The sequence below is a fragment of the Pongo abelii genome, chromosome 7 (assembly GCF_028885655.2).
Source record: "Pongo abelii isolate AG06213 chromosome 7, NHGRI_mPonAbe1-v2.0_pri, whole genome shotgun sequence".
Taxonomy (NCBI): Eukaryota; Metazoa; Chordata; class Mammalia; order Primates; family Hominidae; genus Pongo; species Pongo abelii.
The window spans coordinates 95,866,552-95,886,521 of NC_071992.2; positions in this window are offsets into that span (position 1 = coordinate 95,866,552).

Here is a 19,970-nt window from a genome sequence, read left to right on the forward strand (position 1 = left end):
AGGCTTTTCATTATAAAGTTACTCTTCGACCATGTGTAGTTAATCACTATTTAGTTAAAAAGTGTTTTGTGGGGAGGCACTTTGAAACTGTAAATATCCTGTTCCTTGCCAAATTTTGAATTTATTTATATCAACATGGACTCACAGTTTCCTGTTTCATTCAATGGGTTATAATAAGTTGTTATCACAATTTATTTTGATACTCAAATTGCCTCAGACTTGGCCACCGAGGGTCCGTTCAAACTGGCTCCTGTGTCTCTTTGACATGCCTCATCAGTCTTTGAGCATTTCCTTGATTTCTGGATCAACAAGATCTTCCAGGTCATCCTATAATTTTCCTGCCTCAGCCTTGGAAATAGCCATTTCTCCAAGAAGCCTGGGTTGACTTTTGGAGAGAATGATATTTAAGAACAAGATCTGCGTGCTGGATGTGCTCATTGCAATTGGGCTGTGCTCACTGCTCCTAGGCCCTTTCACTAGACAGAGCCAGAGAACACACACATACACGCACACACACACATACACACACATTTGTTTCTGTATGTAAGCATCTCTTTCATCTGTATTTATGTATCTAAGTATCTATCTACCTACCTACCTATCAAAAGCCATAAAAAAGCTGGGCACAGTGGTGAGTGCCTGTAATACCAGCTACTCAATAGGTTGAGGCAGGAGTATTCCTTGAGCCTAGGAGTTCAAGACCAGCCTGGACAACATAGTGAGGCCCCATCTGAAAAAAACAAAACTCCCAAAACCATAAGGTCACACTGACATCACAGGGTTCAAGCTGGTTCTACAACCCTTAATTTACCTATTTTATCAATATTTCTGCATGCAACCAATCTCATGTCACCTCTGCTGCCTCCTCCCCAGCATGGACATGTCCTCATCCCATCAGTCCTCTGACCCTCCATGCTGCCTCCACCCCCACCCCTCTGGTAGACAGTTTCCCCACCCTGCTTGGGCTCCAAAACCCCTCTGACAGCTGCCATGACACCCCGACATGTGGGTGCTCTGTGCATCCGTCTCAGGCTCTGACATCACTTGCTGGAAAGTCCCTTTTGCATGGACAAAAGGCAATTGCTTTTAAGGGAGAAAACACTAGAGATGGTTTTAGAAAGGTCAGCTTCCAGAGCCTTTGTCTTTTTTTGACACGGAGTCTCCCTCTGTCTCCCAGGCTGGAGTGTGGTGGCGCGATCTCAGCTCACTGCAAGCTCCACCTCCTGGGTTCAACTGATTCTCCTGCCTCAGCCTCCTGAGTAGTTGGGATTACAGTTGCCCGCCACTATGCCTGGCTAATTTTTCATATTTTAGTAGAGATGGGGTTTTGTCATGTTGGCCAGGCTGGTCTGGAACTCCTGACCTCAAGTGATCTGCCCGCCTTGGCCTCCCAAAGTGCTGGGATTACAGACGTGAGCCACTGCGCCCGGCCCCAGAGCCTTTGTCTTAAGAGAACATCATTATAAAGCGTGGGTGAAGTCCAGCGGCCATTCGAAGGGCATGCTAGACTGCTGTGCAGCCAAAAAGACTTCAAGAGACCCAGACCTCTCTTTTTCTTTCTTTCTTTTTCTTTTCTTTTCTTTTTTTTTTGAAACAAGGTCTCACTCTGTCACCCAGGCTGAAGTGCAGTGGCACTATCTCAGCCTGGGCTCAAGCGATCTTCCCACCTCAGTCCCCTGTAGCTGGGACTACAGGTGTGCACCACCACACCCAGGTAATTTTTCTCTTATTTTTTGTAGAGACAAGGTTTTGCTATGTTTCTCAGGCTGATCTCAAACTCCTGGTCTCGAGTGATCTGCCTGCCTCAGCCTCCCAAAGTGCTTAATTACGGGCATGAGCCACTGTGCCAGGCCAAGAGCTAGAATTCTTCAGCATTACATCATTTTTATGTTGGCCTCTTGGAGACCATTTTGTCCTTGAGGAAACCAGGGCCTAAGCAGGTTGCTCATGTAATACTTCTTTGGTTTTACCCATAAGAGCACAGACATCCAGAAAAGTGTCCTGTTACTTGCTGTGATGTCTTATCTTTTTTTATTTTTATTTTTTGAGATGGAGTCTCACGAATGTGATCTCAGCTCACTGCAACCTCTGCCTCCCCGGTTCAAGCAATTTTCCTACCTCAGCCTCTGAGTAGCTGGGACTACAGGTGCCTGCCACCATGCCCGGCTAATTTCTGTATTTTTAGTAGAGATGCGGTTTCTCCATGTTGGTCAGGCTGGTCTCAAACTCCTGATCTCAGGTGATCCACGCGCCTCGGCCTCCCAAAGTGCTGGGATTACAGGCCTGAGCCACCGCGCCCAGCCTTATGCCTTTATCTTAAATCCCTAAACTTGTTTCAGTTGGCAAGTTGAACCTCTTCCCTCCTCGAGCCTTGATGGAAAACTGTTGATGAGGTCCCCTCTGTGACCCCCTGGAGCAGACAGATTCAGAGATGGCTGTTCAGCCCGGCAGGGGAAGGCATTGAGAGGAAGTGCTGGACAGACCTTCCCACACGATTCCAGATGGCTTCTGTGACTTTCTCAAAACCACAGAGGTGATAGGAGGCACACAGGGCTGGCAGCCTCTTTTCTGACTCTCTACTGCCAAAATCCATAGAATATCTTGTTGCAGCTCAGAACCAAAGAGTAGACAATCACTGTCAATGTGGGTCCTGTTACAAGTGAGGGCAGAGACTCAGGCACAAGGCAGGCCTAGGCTGCGGTATCTGCCCACCCTGGAGAGACTCAAGGTGTTTCAGGAAAACAGAAAGGACAAACAGATAAAGGGGGTGTTGTCTAGAAAACAAGTGGAAGAGAGAAATTTAAATTAAAGGACTGAAGCTTCTTAGTTTATAGCCTACATGAAAGACACTCAGAGGCTGTGGCTGCCAGATAGCCAGAAACTAGTTTTACCTGTTAGTTAGTTTTACAAACATTGTTTAGAAATCATTAATACTTTTGCTGAAAAAGTACATATACATTGTAAAAATTTTAATTACCAATTCCTATTACAACTCTTTAATCACAGTTCCCAAATCCTCAAACTCTGAAAACTAAAGTTTTAAAACAACTGCTATCTTAAAAAAGAAAATTTTTAAATGTAGGTAAAGCACACATGTTATTTGGAGCTGCTGAAGGGATGTGCCAGGCTAATAATGCAGTGAAAGAGTTGACAAAAGAGCCAGAACTCTGGAGAATTAGCAATTTTAGGTGTAAATGAGTACTTTACAAAATATATAAAACATGTCCTGAGCAGACATGAGGCTCTTATTTTGTTGCTGTGGAAATATTTGTTGTTATTGTTCTTTAAGACAGAGTCTCACTCTGTTACCCAGGCTGGAGTGCAGTGGCATGATCTCAGCTCACTGCAACGTCCGTCTCCTGGGTTCAAGGGATTCTCCTGTCTCAGCCTCCCAAGTAGCTGGGACTATAGGCGTGTGCCACCACGCCCAGCTAATTTTTGTATTTTTAAGAGAGATGGGGTTTCGCCATGTTGGTCAGGCTGGTCTCAAACTCCCGACCTCAGGTGATCTGCCTGCCTCAGCCTCCCAAAGTGCTGGGATTACAGGCGTGAGCCACTGCACCCGGCCATGCTGTGGAAATAATGTGTTTGATTATGGACAGTTTTTTGGCTCTCCTTTCAGATATGTTCTGTTGCCTGTGCCTAGAGAAACAGCCATTCAAGATACTTCTTAACATTTTCCTTCCTGGCCCTCACTTTTGGCTTAAAGATGTTTCCACCGTCCCAGAATTGTGCCCCAAGATGGGAAGGGAATGGAATAAGTGCTTAATGAAATGCAGCAAAAAAAGAGCAAGGATAATTTGCCACGTTCTGGATCATTCCCCATATGCCTTCTTTTATGATTCTAATTCTTTTGTCTTCACTTAGCATTCAGTGGAGAACTCCCGAGTAAGAAAAAGAACTTTCCCATCAAGAATTTTTCCCATCCAGAAATAGTAAATCACTTTATATATTTATTATTAATGTAACCTCCATATCGCTTGCTGCATGGGCTCGCTGCCTACGCTTTCTAGGCTCCTGCCTCTTTGCACCTGGGAATTGTTACCTGCCTGAACCTTGAGGTATTCTTCCACACCTCACCCTCCTGTGGCAATGCTTCCACAGAGCAGGCCAAGACATTAAAATAGTGGAATCTATAACATGGATATGAATGAACCTGTAAACAATATCTTGAATGAGATATTGCAAATAACACCTGTAGTACATTTCCTGGCATTCTATTAAGACTCCAGAACTGCGCATCCTCATCATCACCATTACTGTAGTTATTATTGTTCTAATGCCCAGAAGAATCTCCAAGTAAATTTGTCATCTTCCCTTGTTCGTTGACCTCACTGGGTAAATGAACTGTGACTCTGGACTCATCCTGTGCTTTCTCATGCTTGTTGCTTGGGCTTCAGCAAATGGGCTCCCCCCTCATTCTCCTCAAACCTCACAGAGTGTGCTGATTTCCAGAATCTTTAGGTCTTACCCTGAATTGCATTGTCATGCAGGTAACTGGCACACTCCCTCCCTGTGGGCTGATGATGTTATACAGCATGAACTTAGAAGTAAAAAACCTTTTCAGATTTATTCCAGAACAGCTATATTCCCTCTTCTTAGAGCATCATACTATTATCTCTTTTTTCTTTCTTCCAAGAAAGCCCACTTTTCCCATCCCACAAGAGAAAAAGAATCCTAACGCTGAGAACACCCCCACGTGTTCCAAATGTGGCTGCTTTCTTGACTTTCCCAATAGCAAACTCAAAAAATTACACCTTTGTTCTCCTGGGATAATTTGTATAACCTGTAAGTTATTTAGCCTTTTAACCCACATAGACAGTCTTTATACATTTTATTTTTCATTATTATATTAATAAATAACCAATGTTTCTTGCAGATGAATTAGAAAATATATATGAGTTGCTGTAAATGAAAAAAAGAAAAGAAAATTACATACAAGCTCAACAGCCAGGAATTGCTGTGTTAGCATAATAATGTATGGATTTCCATATTGTCTCATAGAGTCCAGTTCTTGGGATGAAATTATTATGTGCATACCATTTTTTAACCTCAATTTAAAATGAAGTTTAACATATTTTGAAACTTTGCTTGTCAATAAATAAAATTTGATGGAATTCCAACATGGAGGTCCAGTAATGGCAGGAGAGGTGGTATGGTTAATAGCAAATAGTCCTACTGTTGATTCATCAGCATCCACACAGAATCTAAAAATTGACAAAACGTCACTATAGCAGAGAAGCTGTGTTGAACAATTTAATTAAGAGTGCACATCACAGTCTGTGATTATCTTCTTGTGTATTTTTTGCTATCTTGTTTCTTGTCTATCATTCCCTACTAGAACATAAGCACAACATCCAACACGTAACAGGTCCTCAATAAATATCGTCTAGTGAATGAATGAATGAATTATTGAATTCATATTCTCTCTTGCTGTTCTATAACTAAGTGCATTGTGGCAGGGAGAGATAGTGCTCTCCAAGTCTCCATGGTCTTCCCTGCATTTCCCAGCATCCCTTGCAGAGAGGGTATAGCCACATGACAAGTTCTGGCCGATGAACTGTGAATGGGAGTAACCTGTGTCACTCCTAGGCTGTGGCAATTAAGAGCTAGTAATGCTTCCTGCATCTCTTTCTTTCCTCGATTCATGACTCTGAAGGCCAGGTGTTTCAGCTGACATAGCTACAGAATGAAAGAAAGACATTTAAACCACAGCAGACTTCTGTAAGTGAGAAATAAGCCTTTTTTTTTTTTTTTCAGTTCATCCACTGATATTTTAGCGTTTCCCTTTTGGGGACTTACTGAAACACAGTCAAGACTATCCTGTCACACACAGATATAAAACCAGAATTAGACATTTGCTCTTTGGCTGTGAGATTGAACAAATTTAATTGACATAAACAGGATATAGTCTATGATTATAACCTCATGGTTTTATTTCCTTGTTTGATTTTAAAACACCTACCCTGAAGTGCTTGGCTGAAGGCAAAGAATATAAAATCTGAAAATATTCTGAACGTAAATTCAGTTTCTTTAGATGTGTCATGGTTTGAAATAAAATATTTTAATTTAGTACGTTATTTAGATTATTTCTATTGTGAATTCTAATTTCTCTCAACCCATAGGTTGTTCATAGTTTCTGAACAGGAACAATTCCCTTAGAGCTGTAAAAAGGAAAAAAATACTTGTGCTCTTGGGGTATTTTAGGCTGACAGCTGCAATGATGGCAAGTAGAATGAAGACAGAGAGAGCTATTGGTCTGCTGTGGTCAATCAGTTACCTATTTTAGAAGTTCCCAAACTTTCTCAGTTCATAGCTATAGTCATTCAGTAATTTATGCATGGGCCCTAGGCCAAAAAATTTATATATATATATGTTATATATATATTATATATATAAATCTATAGATTTATATCTATAGATTTATATCTATATATAGATTTATATATATATACACACACGCACACATATATATACACATATATATATAGAAAACATTTCGGTTTATTAAAGTCCAAATAACTTAATGGTAGCATTTGTATGGTGCCTGGCAGATGTCACCTTGTTTCCCTCAAAAGCTTGAAACCTCCTGCAGGGCCCATCTTCTTCACTACAGTGACCCAGGGTACCTCAGCACATAGTTTGGGAAACACAGACATCTGATTTAATATTTGTGGGATTTGAGGAGCCCTATCTTTTAAGATCTAGCCTTTCATGAGCCCCTGTTTTATTGTAAAGAAATCTGAATATCTACTCATAACGTGTCAAAAGGTAGTGACCTTTTAAAAAATTGAGACGGAGGTCTTGCTATATTGCCCAGGCTGGTCTCAAACTCTTGTGCTCAAGCAATGCTCTCACTTTGGCCTCCCAAAGTGGCGTGAGCCACCATGCCCAGCCAAAACGTAGTAACTTGAGCTTCATGTGAAATTTGGAATTTTGTATTTCATTGAAAGTAGTAGTCACCAGTGTGGATAACAGGTAAGGGTCGCTAGACAGAAGAACGGAGCTGTAAGCCACTTAGTCTCTGATCATTTCCAGCCTCTGTGTTCTTCCAGAAGTCTGTGCTCTTGTGGGTCTCCTGTGGCCTCTCTAGCTGATCCTTCACAGTTTCTTTGATTGGCTAATCCTTGCTATGGAGCTTTTGTTGTTGACATTCCTCAAGTCTTAGTCCTCAATTTCCATTATAGACTATGAGCAGATGGCCCCAAAATGTAGAATATTTTTCTTCTTACCGGTATTACCCTTTTAAAATTTCCCCAGTCCTTCAATAAAAGAAAGTCAACCTTGATAACCAGGTGACTGGAGAGATGGAAGGGTAGGACAGTCAAGAGGCGCCTCCTTGCCTTTCTCTCCCTCAGGCCCCATAAAGAAAAGCTGGATCCCATGAAGGGAACGCAGGCGCAGGGCGTGACATGGTGACCAGCAGTACAGTGAAGGGGCCACGGTGAGGCAGGACCTGATGGAGACACATGACCTCCACAGAGAGCATCTCGGGAGGTGACTCCAGAGAGGGAAAGCGTCCATTTTCCCACAATGTGAGAGCAGGTGTTCTCTGCCCTGGATGCTCAGGAGAATCACCCGAGAATCACCGGGGAGATTTTTAAAGTGCCAGTCCCCTACCGTGAAACAATAAAACCAGATTTGAGGAGGGGATCCTGGGCATCAGGCATCTAAAAATGCATAGCCAGGGTTGAGAACCACCTTGCTGGAGGAAGCTGACCTGAAGAATGAGTGGAGGTGAGGGTAGAGGAGTGTGAACTTGACTCTCTCCCTGCTCTCACCAAACGTCCAGGAGATGGGGACCTGGACCTGCTGATGGACATCTTGCCACCATGTATAGCCCAGGAATAAACCTAGCATGGGAGGCTGTGGAGCTGAGCTAGGAAGAGAGTCAAATTTTACTGACATAATTTGAGACATTCCTGAAGCTAGTACTGTTTCTGGAAATGTCAGTTATGTATCCCACATCTTCTCTTTTTACTTAAAACCCAGTATGGCTTGGGTTTTCTGTCTTTGCACGGGAACAGCTGAGGACTGCTTGTGTGGTTATTACTGCCTACCTCCTTCTTTAACACCAAAACCTTGGAGGGGCGTTTGCATTTTAGGGATTATATGAAGGGCTTTGGTTTACTTATTTTTAATTGCTTTGAGACAGGATCTTGCTCTGTTGCCCAGGCTGGAGTGCAGTGGCATGATCGTAGCTCACTGCAGCCTTAAACTCCTGGGCTCAGGAGATTCTCCTGCCTCAAGCTCCTGAGTAGCTGGTACTAGAGGTGCATGCCAACATGCCTGGCTAACTTTTTTTTTTTTGGTTTTGAGACAGAGTCTCCGAGTCTCACTCTGTTGCCAGGCTGGAGTGCAGTGGTGTGATCTTGGCTCACGGCAACCTCCACCTCCTTGGTTCAAGCAATTCTCCTGGCTCAGCCTCCAGAGTAGCTGGGACTACAGGAGTGTGCCACCATGCCCAGCTAATTTTTGTATTTGTAGTAGAGACGGGGTTTCACTATGTTGGCCAGGATGGTCTCGATCCCTTGACCTTGTGATCTGCCTGCCTCAGCCTCCCAAAGTGCTGGGATTACAGGTGTGAGCCATCACGCTTGGCCACCTGGCTAATTTTTATTGTTTTTGCAGACAGGATCTTGCTATGTTGCTCAGGCTGCTCTTGAACTCCTATCTTCTAGTGGTCCTCACACCATGACCTCCCGCAGTGCTGGGATTATATGCAGGAACCACCACACCCAGCCTGACGGGCTTTATTTTTGCTTTGGTTGGCGGAGACTGCTTATTGTGTCCCAATATTTGTTCTCTCTTTTGTCCATGTAATAGCATTTTTAGCTGAGCTGCTTAGAAAAATAAAGACTACAATTCTCAGTGTCCATCGCCTCTGTGCCAATAGGCACAGCTTTGGCCAATAGGATGCAAGCAGAAGCATAGCGGTAGCATGTGGAACCCTCAAAAACCAGCAAGAATGGACGCTGTTCTCCATCCTTCCTCCATTGTGCTATCTGGAACATGGGTGTCTCCATCTTCAGCTTGAGGAAGAGGCCATAGGAATGGTGGATGAGTTGGCTGAGTAGGATGGTAGCGAGTTGGATGGGGAGCTTGAATCCTCAAAACTCCAGGGAACACAGCCACCACGTTGACTGTGGCCTGATACTTCCAGAGTTCATTTATGTGAATGAGAAATACATTTCTATCTTAATAAGCCAGTGCTATTTTGGGTTTTCTGTCACTCAAAGCGGAATCTAATTCTAACTAATATCCCCTATTAAGTTTCATCTTGATAGATTTGGACCGTCACTTTGTGTCTTTGGGCCCTGATGTCATCATTCAACATCTCCTTTACCCCATCCAGCTATCTGTCATCTGTTAATGAGATCAGCGTGCCCTCACTACTTCCATCCAAGTCATTAATAAAAATAGGATCAGGAGAGGGCTGAGGACAGCGGCCTCCAGCCTGCTCCAGCGAGCTCTCTCATTAGGGTACTGGTGATCTATCCACCTTGCCTTGGACACCTCAGAGGTGGTGTGGAGGAACATTGAGGAGTTTCAGCCATAGATCCACAGGTGTGAAGCTTTAGCATACATCAGGAGCACCAGAGGGCCTTTTTTCTTAAATTTAATTTTTAATTTCTTTTAGAGAGAAGCTTTTACTCTGTTGCCCAGGCTGGAGTGCAGTGGTGTGATCATAGCTCACTGTAACCTCGAACTCCTGGGCTCAAGCAATGCTCCTGCCTCAGTCTCCTGAGTAGCTAGGACAGGACTATAGGCATGCACCACCATGCCTGGCTAATTTCCTTTCTTTTGTGGAGATGGGGGTCTTGCCATGTTGCCCAGGCTGGCATCAAGCAATTCTCCTACCTCAGCCTCCCAAAGTGCTGGAATTACAGGCGGGAGCCACCAAAGCCCAAGTATTAGTATTTCTAACAAGTCTCAGGTGATGCTGATACTGACAGGTTAGAGGCCCCACTTTGACAACTACCTTTTTTGGACGGTGAACTGCAAGACAGAAAAAATACTTCAAAGTAGTTTGGCTCTAGAAGGTAAGTCCTTCAGGAGACAAGACGGATGGACTGCAGAATACCTGATGGAGGATTGGACTATGATGGGACCCGGCTCTGCACTGGGGCTTATAGGAAGGAGGCCAGCAGAGTTGGGAATGGATGAAGGCAGGTAGGTTGGTCCATTTGATTTCGGGAGGCTTCAGGAGGTTCTGGGCAATGGCACCTCTCTCTCTCTCTCTTTCTATATATATATTTATATATATATATATATTTTTCTTTTTTTGAGACCGAGTTTTGCTCTTGTTGCCCAGGATGGAGTGCAATGGTGCAATCTTGGCTCACTGCAACCTCCACCTCCTGGGTTCAAGCGATTCTCCTGCCTCAGCCTCCCGAGTAGCTAGGATTACAGGCGCAAGCCACCACCCCCAGCTAATTTTTGTATTTTTAGTAGAGATGGGGTTTCTCCATGTTGGCCAGGCTGGTCTCGAACTCTTGACCTCAGGTGATCCGTCTGCCACAGCCTCCCAAAGTGCTGGGATTACAGGCCTGAGCCACGTGCCCAGCCAATGGCATCTATTTTCTCAGTGAAAAATATGTCAGAAATTAACTGAAGCGTTGACTGTTAACTATGTGGGGAGAAATTATGAAGTAGGGAGCAGCAGGCAAACTCAAGCATGGCTGAGTAACTATGTAAGGAGGAAATGGACTAATCTTGGCATTAGTACATTACTAAGAACATGTAAGTATTAATCTATAAGCAATTCCAAGGAGGAGATGGCACTGTATTCATCAAGATATCTCCAGGCCCAGCAAAGTGCTTGGTGAGTGCTCCAGTAATTTAAAAATTTTTTTTTATTATTTTAGAGACAGGATCTCACTCTGCATCTAGGATCCTGGCTCACTGCAGACTCAAACTCCTGGGTTGAAACAACCTTCTTGTCTCAGCCTCCTGAGTAGCTAGGACTACAGGTATGTGCTACTATGCCTGGCTAATTTTCTTCTGTAGAGATGGGGTCTCCCTGTGTTCTGTAGCCTGGTCTTGAACTCCTACGCTCAAGTGAACCTCCTGCCTTGGGCTGCCAAAGCACTAGGATTATAGGCATGAGCCACTACGCCCAGGCTCCATTCACATTTAACAATAAATGGGCCTGTGAAGTTTAATTTTTAGCTTATATTGTCCCTCCAGAACAAAATGGCAGTTCATTAGGTTTACGTGGGTATATTTTGTGTTAATTTTAATGAATTAAAAAATAATTTGTTTCACAGACAGACATTATATAATACATGATTGTTTTAAGAGAGATAATATTTTACACAATCATTAGAGTATTATCACACCTTAAAACAAAAAGACTGTAAAATGCACCACCACCAAACCCTGAAATGCAGTTTTCTTCCTAAAGTTGAGTTACAGGAAAGTCTAACAGGTTCTGCTTCATATGAACACCATTTTTGGCATCCTTCTGACACACATGAACTCAGAATCATGGTTCAGCAGCCTCCTGTCTGGGGACATGACAGGTAAAGGAATAAATCTGTGGGCACTTGGAATAACTTCCTACCAGCTGCAGAGATGGGGACTGGCCTAAAACCACTGCTGGTTCTGACATGAAGAAGTTAAGAGAGGTGGAAAGTCAGAGGATAGCTTTGTCATTAAAACTGGTCCATACAGTAGGGGATGGTGACCAACTGTCTTGATTTGCCTGGGACTAAGGGGACTACCAGGATGTGGATTTTTCACTGCTACACCTAGGATAGTCCCGGGCAAACCAGACAAGCCAGTCACCATTGCCGGGCTGTCCACGCTGGAGAAAAAAATCCAAAATAGTAGCTCATACAGCAAGGCTGCTGTTTTGATTTCTGGTAGGAAGCAGAGCTGGCTTCGTGGGTGTGGGACTGGTATAGCAGAGTCGAATAGGACTCAGAAGAACTCATTCTTAGTTTGATGCTCTGCTGTCATTTGAAATTCTTCCTCATTTTTGAACGAAAGGCCGTTCATTTTCATTGTGTACTGGGTCCTGCATGGTCTGCAGCTGGTTCGCAGATTATGGAGAAGAGAACTGGGGTTTCTTCCTGCCTTTATTCCTATGTGGTCTGACGCGAGAAGGGTTTTCTCTCCCTCTCTCTCCTTCTCCCTCTCCCTTTCTCATTGTTCCCTCCCCTCCCCTCCCCTTCTTTATCTTTCACCCCCTCCCTCTCCTCTTTCTGCTTTAAGCAAAATGTGTGCAAGGCATTATTTTATCCATTATATTTTTTCAAAGCCCATGCCATCTTATCACAGGTGTCTGTGTTAAAAAAATAATAATAAATTTGGTTCACACGCAGCATTTCCACCCTGGATGTGTTTCTCCCAGCAAGAAAAAGTGAGCAGGAGAAGGACAGATAAAATATTTGGAAGTTTAAGAAAGTGTGGCAGCAATACCAGTTGAGGCGTCTCCAGGCTCACAGCAGGAAGAAGCCACCCTCTGGATCAAAGGGAACCCCCTCAGCAAAGATGAAAGGGGTGATAATTGTAAGTTAAGAAAGAGAGTTTTATAATAGAGGTGATAATAACAGCTGCATGGCAGGAAACTCAGGGAGCGTTACATTGGGGCTGGGTGGGTGGGGCCCAGGCAGGTCCACTGGGGAATCTCTCCTAAAACTCTGTGCTATGGGAATCTGAATTCTCTCCAAGTTATTTCTGCTTTCCTTCTTGGATGTCAAAATCACACTTTTCAAACAAAGGGTGTCATTGTGGTGTTTACTTATGCTTTTGTAATTTTAAATGTGGAATGTAAGGAGGACAGGGTGGGCTGAGACAGGGTAAATAACACTGAATTTGGAGTGTGAGGCCAGGTGGCTGAGCTGGGTATAAGGTTGTAAAGTCCACTTTGAGGCACTGGCTGAGCTCAGCTGTGTCTTCACCTTGACCGCACCTCCTACAGGGAGGAACGTCCCTGGGGAGCAGCAGGGCAGGCCTGGAAGGGGAGGCGAGCGTGGCCCCATCAGCGCCACCCGCCTGGCACCTCCTCCGGTGCGCGGGGCTCACCTGAGCCATCTGAGCACATCTGAGCTACCTAGGTCAGCGCATGAGGAGGTCACCTGTTTGGGGCAACAGGATGCCAAGCACCGCAGCTTAGAAAGGTTAAGTGGAGCAGAGCCTGCTGTGCCAAACGCACGCTCTTTGAGATTTTAAACGTATTTTTTTCTCCCTGTCTTTGCATGGGTACGGTGTCAAAGCCATCTGGGGGATGAGGCATGGGAATGGGAGTTGGGATCTGCTGCAGGGATTCTGCCCCAGGCGCTGGAAGGTTGCTCACCTCTCGTGGGTTCTCTTTCCTCCTCCCCTGCGTGTAGGCAGTAGGGTTGAGAATAGCTCTGTGAAGGTCTGGGTAAAGTAATCTGGCCTTCTAGGGTGGAGGTAGGGGGTGAGGATGCTAGAAGTATACTGTAAATACACAGTATGACCTGGCTGGAAAATGATAATTTGTAAAGCATAGAAATCTTGGCTGTGTGTATATGTTTGGCTCCCCATTTATATTAAACTAAGTGATGAATGACTTTCAGGCAATGAGGCAGAAAAGCAAAAGCATTTCTAAGTGGCTGCTGAAAAGTCCAGGGGAAGAATACCAAACCCAAGCCTCCTCCTGCTTTGTTGCTAAAATGCCCTTGCATTGTAAAAGCTGTACTTTCAAGCTCTGGTTCAACAATATGAAAACTCAGATCTGCCGATAGATGATTTAAAAATGATTATGCATATCCAGACAGCTCTAGATGTAGCTTTTATTAAAGAGTATACACTTAAAAAATTGTTGGGGTCTTTGTGAGGTTAACTCAGGTTTTCCTTGGAAAATAGGCTATATTTGTGTGTTAAGGTAAAACTTTCCTAGCAAGGTAAATATTTAAGAAAATAATGACAAAGTCACCATTTTATGAAAGATAGAGGTAATTGAAATGATTGCTAAATGGTGAATATCTAATTTCAAAAGATATGCCTATATTTATTTTGTTCTCTTTTAAAACACATCTTAAGTCTTAATTTTCTAGCCTTGGCACGGCAACTTAAATTTTTTAAAAATCTATTTTTAGCACAAGGTTTTACTGAGTTGTCCACCAGAGGGCAGTATTTGATAAAGGTTTAATAAAAATATACATTCACTGTAATTCATGGAAATCATATCTTTCATTTGTTTTTATTAACAATGATATTAATAGAAAGCACTTCCTTCCATCCACAGAAATAAAGTGAAGAAGCTCTGCATATTTGGTTTCCACGTGGGGTAAATAGTTCTGAAAGCAGGGTGTATTAAGTTATAAAGGGTATGTTTGTTTCATAGCTTTCAAGATGAAAGAAGCAGTCAAAAGAACTACAAATGATTTAGGTAGTACTTTACAAGCCCTGGATTGATCCTATTGGCTTGCTAAAAAGGAGTTTGGTTGTTTCAACTCAATCTCCAACACGCTATTTACCCTCCCTGGGAAACCATCCAAATTTGGCCACATCCCATATGCTAGAAAAAGCTCAGAGCCAGAGCCAACTGTGGGTTTGCCTGAGGTGGCAGAACAGCATGAGGAGAGGTTGCAGGCTGGTTTCCAGGGGCCAGAAACATCATAACCACACCAACGGGGCTGTTGTGATTGGGAGGTGGTAGGGAGTTATGCCTGGCCCCTACAAGGTCGTCAATAACTGTTGGTTTCTCTCCTATTCACTTGCTGTGTAATTATGTATTACTTTGTGGTGTTGTTTTGTTTGTAGTATTTACAATTTTAAAAAATTAAAGAAACACATGCACATGGTAAGCAAACAGTATAAGGTGGTGTAGAATTAAAAACGTCTTTCTGAACCCACCTACCAGACCCACTCTCCAGAGATGAACATCTGCAACAACATTTTTTTTTTTTGAGACCAGGTCTTGCTATGTTGCCCAGGTTGGAGTGCAGTGGCTATTCACAGGTATGAGCCTACTATTAATCAGCACGGGAATTTAAACCTGGTTCATTTCTGACCTGGGCTGGTTCACCCCTCCTTAGGCAAACTGGTGGTCCCCTGCTCCCGTGAGGTCACCATATTGTTGCTGAACTTAGTGTGAACACCCAATTGGGATAGCGCACTAGAGCCCAGAACTCCTGGACTCAAGCAACCTCAGCCTCTTGAGTAGCTGGGACTACAGGCATATGCCATTATGTCAGCTGGCAGCAACAATTTTTGTATATCGTTCAGAAAATTTTCATACAGAAACTTGCCTATATACACATCTGTATGTCCCATAGACATTTTTATGCAAATAGGAGCAAACTATATAGACGTTAGCTTGCACCTTGCTTTTTTTGTTCAATGACGCATCTTGGAAATCTTTCCAATTTTATTTCTTAACTTTTCCCATTTTATTTCCAGTGAGACATATTTCTCCATGGCAGGAATTTTGTTATAAGTACTTTCTTTTCCTCTTTACCTCACAGCGTCTGAGAGAATACTGTTAACATATGAGGTGTTTAAAAACGATTCTGAGGTTGATTAGTTGGAATGTCAGTCTGTTCCTGGCAAAATGGGAGAAGGAGGAAGGAAAGGTTATAATCACATAGAATAATTTTTATTGTTCATTTCCACAAAGATGAGAATTGGAAAGAGTACATTGGGTCTTGTGTAGTATTTTTCTTAGCCTCTAACTGCTTGAATTTGACAGCAAATGCTTGTATTATTTGGCACGTGGGTTGCCCCAGCTCCTCTCATTTGTCATTCAGTGGTGAGCTGTGCCTTTGGATCACCAGGTCTTCATAATCTCATATTAATGACTGATGCTCTGTGATAACAGGGCATGAAAGGAGTTTCAGAAGCCAAAGATGACATTCATATAGGTCTGTTTAAGCAAACACACTATACAGCCTTGACAATTGTCCTTCATTTTAAAGGCCGTGTATTAGGATAGTTGAAATCACATACAGCAGTCTTACTACTTTTTACACTGCATCCTTTGTTGAGCGTTTATAGCCTTGATTTGAGAAAACCTTTTTTGTTACTCAAATATCTATGCATTTTATCATTTAGAAATAATCATACTTAGGGAACTGCATTGTGGTGTAACCTTTCAAACATTTGAAAAGTCCCTTGCACAGTTTTAATAGTGAGTTACTACCATTTCCTACTGAATAAAGGTTAAGTTTCTTAGGTTGGGACATGATCACAGCAAATCTTGAATGTTTATTTGCGTCCAAGGATCCACGTGTCAGCAAAGTAGACTCTCTGTTCCCCAAATGTGTCCTCACTGTCTGGGCCTTTTTTTTTCCCCTTGTTTGCCTGTCTGAAGTTCCACCCATGTCTTAAGGTCCAACTTCAACGCTACCATTTGGATTCAAGCTCGCGGACTGTGCGGTAGGCTGTGTGCAGAGACGCGCCCATAGCTCTGGGGAAACAATATGGATAAGGCACGTTTCCCTCTCTGCCAGCAGCTCTGTGGGTAATGGCGGCCACAGCCAGGTGGGCAGTGCTGCAGCGGAGGCCTCACATGAGCTACGGGAGAAGAGAGAGGGATTGGTTAGTACTGGAGATTAATTTGTGGTTTCCCAGAGGTGACACTCGAGCTGGTTTTTCAAGAGTCTGAAGACTTATTTGGACAGATGCCAGGAGTGGAAGGATATTCCAGGCCTGAACAAAGGCTGTGAGTATTTTCTAGTGATGCTGGCGAATAGCCTGTGTCTAAAGGGTTCGATGTGTGTGGAAGCGGCTAGAGCTAACCAGGTTTAAGTTCTGAAGAGCCCTGATTGTCTCAGAGCTCAGGAGTTTGGAATGGAAGGCCATGCAAGGAGTCTGTGCAAGGGAGGATTGAATGGATGATGCCTGTCTTCATCAAAGAGGTCAGGCAGGGAGAGAGGAGAGAATTACATGGGTCTCATACACACTGAGTTTAGGGTGCATCAAGGACCTCTCATTGGTGATTTCTAATAAGATTTGGGAACCTCAGAGGGGTCAGGAATGGGGCCGTGGGAGTACAAGTTAACAAAAGCATTTTCTCCTTATGTATGAACAAAATGATCTTGGGTTAACTTTCTAGCCTGTTATCCTGGAAACCTGCTAGAAGTGCTAGCTGTGTTACCAGGCAACACCACTGATGCTAAGAATGGCTTGTGATTGGTAAGCTGCATATGGACAGGGAGGACCAGGAGTGAACATGACTGTGCAGGGAGGAGGCATAGCTTTGGGCTTACTGGGTGCCCTGACTTGTAATGGGGCACTCTGCTTGCTGGCACCTGAGAGCTGTGGCTCAGTAGAAACAGTTCCTGATGTGTAGGGGCCAGGGAGGCTTCTGCACCCACCTGTATGTTCTCAGGCCCTCATCTCTGACCTGTGACTCAGCCCCTTAAAACTAACCTCTGGACTTCTGGGAGCACTCCTCCTGGTGTGCTGTTTCCTGCTCTGTTCCTCAAGTGAAGCCAGCATTGGGTGAGGCTTCTTGGAGTCTGTAGGTTCTCCTAGCTTAGCCTAAGACTACCAAGAGTGGACATCGCAGGAAATAAGTCAGATTTATTTATATGTGACAGGCAAGATTTCTACTGTTCTAACATATTAAAGAGAATATTTTGGCTTTGTGTGATCAACTTGTTCCTTCATTGACCCCCTCCAGTGAGCCAGGCATGTGTCCTTAGCATCTAGCACATCAGTGCCAGTCACATGGCAGGCAATGCTCAGGCAATAATTGTTGCATAAAAGAGATCAGTAAATATTTGTTGATTACTTTCCACATTTCAAGTACTATGCTGGTTTCCAGGATACAAATTCACGTCAATATACAGTATACTCTTTCTCTCAAAGAATTCACATTCTATTAGACAGAAAACAGAATTTTGTCACAGTGTATGCAAAGGGGAATGATGAATGAATGACTCACACGGTTGATATTATTGTCTTACAGTAGCAAAAATGAACCCTCAATCAGGACCCATTTTATATAGTATGCTTTTATTACTTCTTTTCGAATTTATATTTACATTATCAGATTTTCCTATCTCTCTCCCTACCAGTGAGTCACTAATTGTCGTCATGGTCATCATTTTCATCATCATTGTCGTCATAAGCATTGGCGTCATCACTTGGAGAGCACGTATTGCTTGCCAGGGACTGTGCTAAGTGACCTACTGGGATTATCTAGTTGAATCCTCTAACAGCCCTACGAGGTAATTACTAAAATTATCCCCATTTTACAGATAAGAAAACTAAGTTGGTAGAAGCAGGATTCAAAACTGGAAGGCTGACTCCAGAGCCCACTCTCCACCAGCCTGCTTCTTGCTGCCTTCACCTCGGGTATTTAGGTGACCTAGGCATTTATGTGCCGGAGCCATAAAAACAACAAAGCCACACCTTGTGTATATATGGAAATAAAGTAAACAATTCTTCAAATGTTTCACAGGTACAGTAGATTTAGGACAGTTGTAGTAACAATGTCTAGTTCTCTATTACAAATATGCTAAGTGAGAAATCAAAAATGTTCTTCTCCACGTAGGACTTTAAAAATTTTTTTAAATTTTTGTGGGTATATAGTAGGTGTATATATTTGTGGGTTACAGGAGATATTTAGATACAGACATGCAATGGGTAATCAGGGTAAATGGGGTATCCGTTCCCTCAAGTATTTATCCTTTGTGTTACAAACAACCCAATTATATTCTTTTAGTTATTTTTAAATATACAATTAAATTATTTTTGACTATAGTCACCCAGTTGTGCCAGCAAATACTAGATCTTACTCACTCTGTCTAATTTTTTTTTGTACCTATTAACCATTCCCCCTTCCCCCACAGCCTCTGGTAACTATCCTTCTATTCTCTATCTCCATGAGTTCAATTCTTTTCATTTTTAGCTCCCACAAATAAGAGAGAACACGCAAAGTTTGTCTTTCCGTGCCTGGTTTATTTCACTTAACATTAATGACCTCCAGTTCCATCCATGTTGTTGCAACTGACAGGGTCTCATTTTTTTTTTTATGGCTGAATAGCACTCCATTGTTTATACATACCACATTTTCTTTATTCATTCATCTGTTGATGTACACTTAGATTGCTTTCAAATCTTGGCAATAAACATGGGAGTGCAGATATCTCTTCAATATACTGATTCCTTTCTTTTGGGTATATACACAGCAGTGGGATTGCTGGATCACGTGGTGGCTCTATTTTTAGTTTTTTGAGGAACCTCCAAACTGTTCTCCATGGTGGTTGTACTAATTTACTTTCCCACCAACAGTGTACGAGCGTTCCCTTTTCTCCACATCCTCTCACCAGCATTTGTTACTGCCTGTCTTTTGGATAAAAGCCATTTTAACTGGAGTGAGAGGACATTCCATTGTAGTTTTTGATTTGCGTTTCTCTGATAATCAATGATGTTGAACACCTTTTTACATACCCATTTACCATTTGTAGGTCTTCTTTTGAGAAATGTCTTTTCAGATCTTTTGCCAATTTTTATGTCAGATTATTAGATTTTTTCCTTATATATTCTGATTAGTAATTCCTCGTCAGATGAGTAGTTTGCAAATATTTTCTCCCATTTTGTGGTCTGTCTCTTTACTTTGTTGATTGCTTCCTTTGCTGGGCAGAAGCTTTTTAACTTGATGTGATCCCATTTGTCCATTTTTGCTTTGGTTGCCTGTTCTTGTGGGGTATCAATTTTATTTGTTTACGCATAAACAAACAAAATGTTGGGCCTAAAGTTAGAAATGAATATATAATATATTTTAGTTAAAGCTCAGGCTATAAGACTTTTTGATTGTAATTTACCATACACGTAAATTTTAGTTTTATAGTATCCTGGTGGAAATCTCGGATAATTTTACTTTGAACTCTATGCTTTAAAGTTTACAAGTGTTCTTATAGGTTTAACTGCATTAGAGTGTGCTGCCTACTAACACTGAATTCTGTCAAGCACAGGAAAGTGGAAAGACACGTAATCTGCCCAATTTCCCTGACAATGCTCTGAAGTTCCAGAAACGCTTTATT